Consider the following 8235-nt stretch of genomic DNA (forward strand, 5'->3'; position numbering starts at 1 on the left):
GTGGCGATGGCGCGATGGTTATGATGGCAGAATATGCCTAGATTTCAACATCTTTGTGCTTTTTATGTGTGAAAAATGTTCTATTGGAATGTTATGGTGAAGGGTTACACTTAAAATACGGCTAAGGATTAGTGGTTGTTGAAAGATACATCTTGCGGATGCGCTGGGACACATCATCAGTGATGTAACCTGGGGTCATTGGGTGTTTCGGGTCTTTCAAAAATCCTCGCCCAGGCGACCCGACCGGGGTTGATCAGACCCCAGCCTGTGTCCCAGCAGCATTTGCCCACGGATCTGCCCTCTTCATCCATAGCCACCTTGTGGCTTTTTCTGCTTTTTCACACTTTGCAGAGTGACCGCCCAGCAAGTCCTCGGCAGCCCACCTCCAGAGGTTCACAGTGAGTTCTCCAGCCTTGCCTCTTGCAATCATCCACTAGCTCCTGGTACTTGGCACGCTTCCTCTCATTGGCCTCGTCCATGCGCTCTTCCCAGGGCACTGTGAGCTCCAGAATGATCAGCTGCTTGGTGGAATCGGACACGATGATCATGTCTGGTCGAAGCCGTGTTGGTGTTATCCTGGCTGGGAACTTCAGCTGTTTGCCAAGGTCCACTTCCAGTCTCCAGTCAGTGGCGGAGGTGAGGAGGCCTGACTTTGCCCTTGGTTGTATGTTGGGCTTCTCTCCAGCTCTGTGGAACATGAGGTTGTATGTTGGGCTTCTCTCCAGCTCTGTGGAACATGATGGTCTTTGGCTTATGGTGGCCCTTGATGGTGTTGATGGCCGTAGCTATGCTGTCAGCAACTGCCCTAAGCACCTGGTCATGGCGGCCAGTGATAGCGCCCGTCTGCAAGCGCTTTTGGGCAGCTGCTGAGGAGGTGTTCCAGGGATCCCCGTCCTGAACATTGAGGACAGGATGGTGTGTCGGTTTTGTCCCAGACGTGGAGGTTGGCTGGACTTGGGAGGACATCATAAACAGCCAGGACTAAGAACCTGATGCGATGGAAGTCTGCTTTCCAGATGTTGGACCAGGTGATCTTGCGTTGCAGAACATTCTCCCATTTAGTTCATGCTCCTTGTTGCCCCATTCCCACCATCCTGCTGGCTCGTACTTCCTCCACGCCTGCCCGCACTTCCTCCTGAACGAGATGTTGCTGCTCTTTGCCTTTAGCCTTGTCGACCCCAGTTGCTGGGAGGTAGCCAATGCCTGCACGCCCTGTGGCTATGAGCCCCACCAGAACCTTCTGCCTCAGCCTTGACTCAGCCACCTCCAGAGCTTTGTCTGCCCTCCATTTCCGGCCTGTTTGCACCTGGATACCAGCCAATGCCACCTTTGGATCTCTGGATTCCCTGTATTGCAACGCTTCCCGTGTTGTGGACACCATGAACTCTTCGGCGAGGCCGCTGATTGGGAGCTGCAGGATGTTGCTGGTGCCATACAGGGCAGAGCTGGGAGACTGAACCATCTGCGCAGGTAGCTGCTGATCTTTCTCTCCATGGCCTTGACTGTTGTAATGGGTACTGCGTACACCAGCAGAGGCCACAGGATCGGGGGCAAGATGGAGTGCTGGTAAATCCAGGCCTTGAACTTCCCTGGCAGGCCTGATTTGTCAACCTGACTCAGCCAGTCCTCGAGCTCCTTGCTGGTTTTCTGGATGGAAGCAGAATCTTTAAGGCTGCAGTCAAAGTACTTCCCCGGGCTCTTAACTGGCTGCTCCGTGATGGATGGGATGGTGGCTCCAGACAGTGAGAAGCGGAACTTGTCCACTACTTTTCCACTCTTGAGCACTAGAGACCTTGATTTTACCTGCTTAAAGCTCATCCTTGCCCAGGTGATGAGCTTCTCTAGGCCTTGGAGGATCCATCTACTACCCGGGACGGACGTGGTGGTGACAGTCAGGTCGTCCATAAAGGCTCTTATTGGGGGCTGGCGTACTCCTGTTTTCGTCAAGGGACCCCTGCACTCCACCTCTGCTGACTTGACTATCATGTTCATGGCGAGAGCGAAAAGGATGACTGAGATGGTGCAGCCTGTTATTATGCCTTTCTCCAGCCTGTGCCAGTCCGATGTGCCTGATCCAGCAGTGACTCTTAGCCTGAAATTATTGTAATAATCCAGAAACCACGGATGTATGAAGAAATAAACTGCCTGAGTTTTGGAATTGGGCTTGTGGCTGTGTATGAGAAGCGCAAGCTCGTGTGCAGATTTGCGGTAGTTCGGAGGTGGTCGGAGGTTTCCGTCAGGGCTCTGACATGTGGACGTGGGTGTGGCGATCTAACTGGGTTGCGATTCAAGTAGACGCTGCTGGGTCTATTGCTGACGACAAATGAGTCAAACAGGAAGTCAGGCGCAGAAAAGACGAGAGTATCTGGTCAATTTTCAAAATAAAACACCCATGAAAACTCCGGATCGTATTTCACATCGCTACATCAACATGATGTGACATGTAACTGCCATGAGCTGACCGGCAACCTGTTAAGACAATTTAGTTCCACGTTGCCCCTCCGACTCTTCGGCGGGGGGGGCCACAGGGGGGGCTGGACTCAGAGTTACGGGGGCACTGGCCCCTGCTGGCCCCCACCAAAATTGCCATTGCATGTCTGCTAGTACTGCATAAATTACCACCAGAGCAACGATGCAAACAAGATAACACTGACATGCTTGTAAATGAAAGGGCTGTTAACCTAAGATAACATGTCTTAAGTGCTTATGATTCGGTAACTAACTTTTTGGTGCAAAAGGAATTACAGTTTAGTACAAAATGCTGTTTGAAACCAAATACCCAAATAAGTTTGTCATTTCAGTGTATTAACAAACTGCTATGGATAAAATGTACTGAACAATAACAGTTGGGCCCACAGATGTGTTACAGTTACAGTCTGTGAAAGTCTATGTAGTACGTACATTGGAGCTCAGAGGAGTGAATTCATGCGTTCAGAGTTCAATAACTTACGACACCGCACTGTCCTGACCACGGTAAATCCAGAGGCTGCTGCCTATTGACATCTTTCACAAAAAAGGTTGATGCCAAAAAACCCATGATGTCCAAGGATGAGTCTCGCAGTGCTGTGTTGTCCTCTTCTAATGTAGTGTCATCCTCTCTTGATCCACCAGCCGACATAAACTCAACTGCTAAGCTTGCTAACAGCTAGCAAGCTAAACTCCACACTAGTTAAAAGCTGCTAAAGTAGCTAGCTAGATGCTAGTGGGCTAAACCATCCAAACAATTCATCCAGCATGGCACTTTGTCAATTTTTTTTTAACAATCATTCACAGTTACTGAACAAAAGCCCCATACCCTACATGTTCCCATGCTTACAGTCAGTTCTTGTCGGCTCACTATTTACAGTAGTACTTTTTCCAGCTAATTGTTGGCTGCCCTGCTCCATGCTACCGTCTCTCCAGGGTTGCCAGGTCTGACCCTTTTCTTCGTCTTTGTCCCCATGATAGGCTGATACTTTAACAAGCAAATTATCATCCATTCAACTTGAACTCTACTGAGTAAACTCTGTTTTACAAAACTCTTAAACCACTACGAAATAAAACATCCCTTTAAAACAAAAGGCTGTGATTTTTTTTTCTTTATTCTTTAGGGCTTTTCAAGTTTTAAGGAAACACTCTATAAATGTAAATAAACCAGACAATGAAATAATAGTTTTACACAGTGCAAACACAAATACATGGTCGTAAACCAGGGGACTATATAATAGGCCTATACATATAAAAATACATACACATAAAAATAAAGATAACCAGGGTAATAGCATACAGATAAAGAGGTATATTCAGTCAGAGAATTCCAGGAAGGAAGTTGAATAATTTTCCATAATATATCGGCAAAAAAATCCAATACCCAAGACTGAACATCCATGATGAGAACCTCCTGTTCCACCACATCCCACAGGTGCTCTATTGGATTGAGATCTGGTGACTGTGGAAGCCATTCGAGTACAGTGAACTCATTGTCATGTTCAAGAAACCAGTGTGAGATGATTTGAGCTTTGTGACAGGGTGCGTTATCCTGCTGGAAGTAGCCATCAGAAGATGGGTACACTGTGTTCATGAAGGGATGGACACGGTCAGCAACAATACTCAGGTAGGCTGTGGCCTTTAAATGACGCTCAGTTGGTACTAAGGGGCCCAAAGTGGGCCAAGAAAATATCCCCCACACCATTACACCACCACCACCAGCCTGAACCTTTGATACAAGGCAGGATGTATCCGTGCTTTCATGCTGTTATGCCAAATCCTGACCCTACCATCTGAATCTCAAAGCAGAAATTAAAACTCAACAAACCAGGAAATGTTTTTCCAATCTTCTATTATCCAAATTTGGAGAGCCCGTGTGAATTGTAGCCTCAGTTTCCTGTTCTTAGCTGACAGGAGTGGCACACGGTGTGGTGAGTGGAGCTGCTTTATAGCATAGCATAGTTTGTTACCTGGGCCAGTGTTAAGGTGCTGCTCCAGGGAAACTTATTTTGAGAGAAAATCAGTTCTGGTGGTGTCGACACAGTTCAGGAGTTTACGTAAACCCATCTGAAAATCTTTGAGGTGTGTTTTGCTGTGGTTCGATGGCATGAGTGTGGTTAAAAAACAGCTTCAATTAAATGTTCCTTTTATAAGTTACTGCCTCGCTACAATATGACAAATTTTACGATGTAAACTTAAAGTGAGCTTTCCCTGTTTGAAAGACCAGCAGCCGCCACTGATGTATGTGTGTGTGTGTGTGTGTGTGTGTGTGTGTGTGTGTGTGTGTGTGTGTGTGTGCGTGTGTGTGTGTGTGTGCGCGCGCGTGTGTGTGTGTGTGTGTACATATATAACAGTTTGTACTTGTGTTATCTTGTAGGTTTCATTATTCACAGTTTTATTTACTCTGAGGCTTTTCTGTGTCTGCTCTTGTTTATTTACTCTCTCACCTGTTTAAAAAAGTGACTGTCCACAGTCTCAAGAACTCTGCTTATGGTCCCCCAAAGGGCCAAACTGATGACAAAAAAACTGCTTCTGCTCTCTTTTCTCACTCTGATGCATTTTTCATACAAACAGCATTATTCAGATCTGAAAGAGCTCCCATGTTGATCTTAAACTGAATATGAAAAGATCTTAAGGCAGAGTTAGAATGCTTCCTGTGCTTCACAGAGATAAGATTTATCTACAGCTGACAGCTGAAGTGTGATTTGTGCTCTCAGACTGCAGCTGCAGGAGCAACATTTGACTCTGCAGTGTCCTCACACTTTGGACTGCTTGTCCACAATCTCATGTTTCTGCACGTTTTCTGTTTGTCTTGGCACACTCTAGAGATTGTTAGTCTTGGTGACACTAATTTGCCTAACTCTGGCTCACTTTATGTTTCTGATCCACTTAGTGTGTCTCACTGTAGTATCACCACAAAAAGGAATGTTTTCTTAAAAGCTTGATTTCAGTCCGGATATTAGTTAAACATAATCTAAAAATTTTATGTGTGCATGGTTGAACTGTTGAATTAGTAAACTCAGGCAAAATATTACAAAGTTAATTATTGACTATACTGTGTCAATATATCTTCAGAGGTCATGTAAAGGGTATTTTAAACACAAGTTAGAAATGTTCCAACTGCAAACTGTCTACTAACTCTAACAGTGTTGTCAGTATGTAGTAAGTTCAAAAAGAAAACTTTTTTTAAAATGCAAGCATGGGTGCTGAAAGTTAAAGATTTGTGACATTTTAAATAAGTATTGCACAGCTGGAAAGATGTTGGGCTTTCTGTTCAGTAGACAGATGCAGATAGGCTTGATATTGGTGCTACGTGACCAGAGAAAACCGAGAAAAAGGGCTGTGGCATTAATTTTTGCTCAAGAGGTGGCAAACCTACAGCTACCAGAAGGCACTGTGACACACCAGAACAATAAATACTCGTAAAAAATGTGTGTCTGAAAACATATTAAGTCCCATGGTGGCAGGTATACAAAATGCGGAAGTGCTATCTGTAGTTCAAACAATATTCCCAGGGCTGAAGAAAAGATGCCGGATGTTCATGTCTTTTAAATTTTTACACTCTCTGTATTTGCATATATACTATACCTCAACAGTATTACTAACTTTATGAATATTTCATTGAAGCTTGGAAGGATTTTATGAAATCATAAACTTTTCCTTCTTTTTGACTGCTGGAACAGGGTTCTAATTTTGACTTCTTGACTCCAAAATGCCCTGAGGACTTTCAAACTGTAGATGTAGTGGACTAACACGCAAACCTAGGATTCATTTTTTTACCTACCAATTTCGAACTGCCTCAGACCATATGCACACACAAATGATGAAGGCCCAGCTGTCTTAGAAAATGTAAACACATACCTTTTACCTCATATTGATCCCGTATGCATTACAAAAGGCTTGAATAAATAGAATAGGTATATAATATTTAAAACTGTTAATTTAGAAATGCACTGGCCATAATGTGTTAGGACACCGATGCCCTTTTATCCTCATCAATTATTGTCAGCTACTGGCACCTATTTCTAGTGCCATTTACCTCCAAGCAGGTGTTATAGTATCTAACATTGCTCTAAGATGGTGTAGCCCATGCCTTCAGGAGATCATCAGTAAACCACATAACATGTTTAAAGAGATTGACAAACCAACACATTCTTACTCCAACTTTGTCACATATCGTTCATTTGTCCTTTCGTCCGTCTTTCATATTTTTGTTTAAATATAATACATTTCCTAATGATTCTCTTACCAAGACTGCGTTAGGTAGCAGCGCTGTGTGTGACTTATGTGCTGATTAAGTGGTGGGTGATCGATTTGCCTGACATCGATTGATTTAGTTTCAGCACTGCGGTAGTGGACAGCTCCTGTTAAGAGCTTCTTAAAGAGCAATCTTAAGAGCGATCCTAAGAAAGGCATTAAGAACTCATCTGGGAAACACTCTTATCTTAGCGACCCTTCTTAGCTAAGACGTTCTTAACTGTGCTCTTAAGTCTTAAGATCGATCTTAACTGGGAAACGTGGCCTATGTCAGTACAATACCGTGAACTGATGATTTTTTTCCTGCAGCAAAAAAATGCATGTGGCTATGTTAGGCCAACAAACACATATAGTGCCTGTCACTTTAGAATGATACTGATTCGCTAACATACACAAATTTGCATATGCACATATTCTTCAGGCTTCTCAGACTGTAAACAAGTTATGGCTGTCACATGGATAAATTATTTATTATATACATGGTGATCTGTAACAGCAGTTATATAGCCAGCTTTGTATTATCTAAAAACTAGCCAGATAAATGTGAGTGGGTGAGCACAAGAGAAAACAAACACAAGACTTTTAAGTTTTAAAATGATTACATGAAGACCAGGAACACATAAATAACCACAAACAGCAACTGCAGATAATAAGAAAACAGATGTCTTTTTTCAGTCTCTTTTTCTATCTCTGCACATTTTCTGTCATACATCTGTTCAAACATCATAATAATGCCTCCTAAAAACACATTTTTTTTGCAACAGCAAATATTTTTTGTAGGGAATAAAATGCCCCCTGGATTTCATTTTCTATCAACTTCTGTATTGATTGTGTCTGTAAATTGTTCATTGCCAGTATTTCATTTATTTTTCCTTCAGTGTCTGTTCCTGATAAATAAAGCATTATTAATCTCTTTATGGTTGTGTTTAACTGCACACAGGACATGGTAAAGGGTAGAAAGGGATGTACAAATGCTTATTTCAAGCACAAAATGAAACACCAAAATCACCTTTCCCAAATCTTCACCAACATGTTTTAATAGCTGAAACCTAGAAACAACTGTGACATGGGACCTGAATCACACTCTCTGTTGTCAAGGTGCAATGCTTTGTTCACCCTACTGTCCACTTCCACCTCCTCCTAGTGACTCCTGTGCAGTCTAAGGATGTTGAATTTCTTTGATTGAAAACTTGGTTACGGAATGTAATTCAGGCAGAAACTGTGTCTCCTTCAGCACCTTCAAGTCTGAGGCAATGGTTCTGTGCTGGTAAACAATGGATTGCCCCCTGTTGGTTGGGAGTAAGTTATTGCCCCAACTAAGGGAGTTCAAGTATTCGGGGTCTTGTTCACAACTGGGGGTAAAATGGAGTGTGAGATGGATAGGCCATCTGGCATGGTGTGAGCAGTGATGTGGGTACTTTGTTGGACTGTCATGATGAATAGGGAGCTGAGCCAGAAGGCAAAGCTCTCAATTTATCGGTCCATTTACATCCCAACCCTCACCTATGTTCA

The 8235-nt window shown here is 43.6% G+C and overlaps 1 pseudogene; it reads right to left on the bottom strand.

The window, feature by feature from the left end:
* Positions 1-253: 253 nt before the first annotated feature.
* On the bottom strand, positions 254-3442 carry LOC126393619 (uncharacterized; annotated as a pseudogene).
* Positions 3443-8235: the final 4793 nt, after the last annotated feature.

The sequence above is a fragment of the Epinephelus moara genome, chromosome 1, assembly GCF_006386435.1.
Source record: "Epinephelus moara isolate mb chromosome 1, YSFRI_EMoa_1.0, whole genome shotgun sequence".
NCBI lineage: Eukaryota > Metazoa > Chordata > Actinopteri > Perciformes > Serranidae > Epinephelus > Epinephelus moara.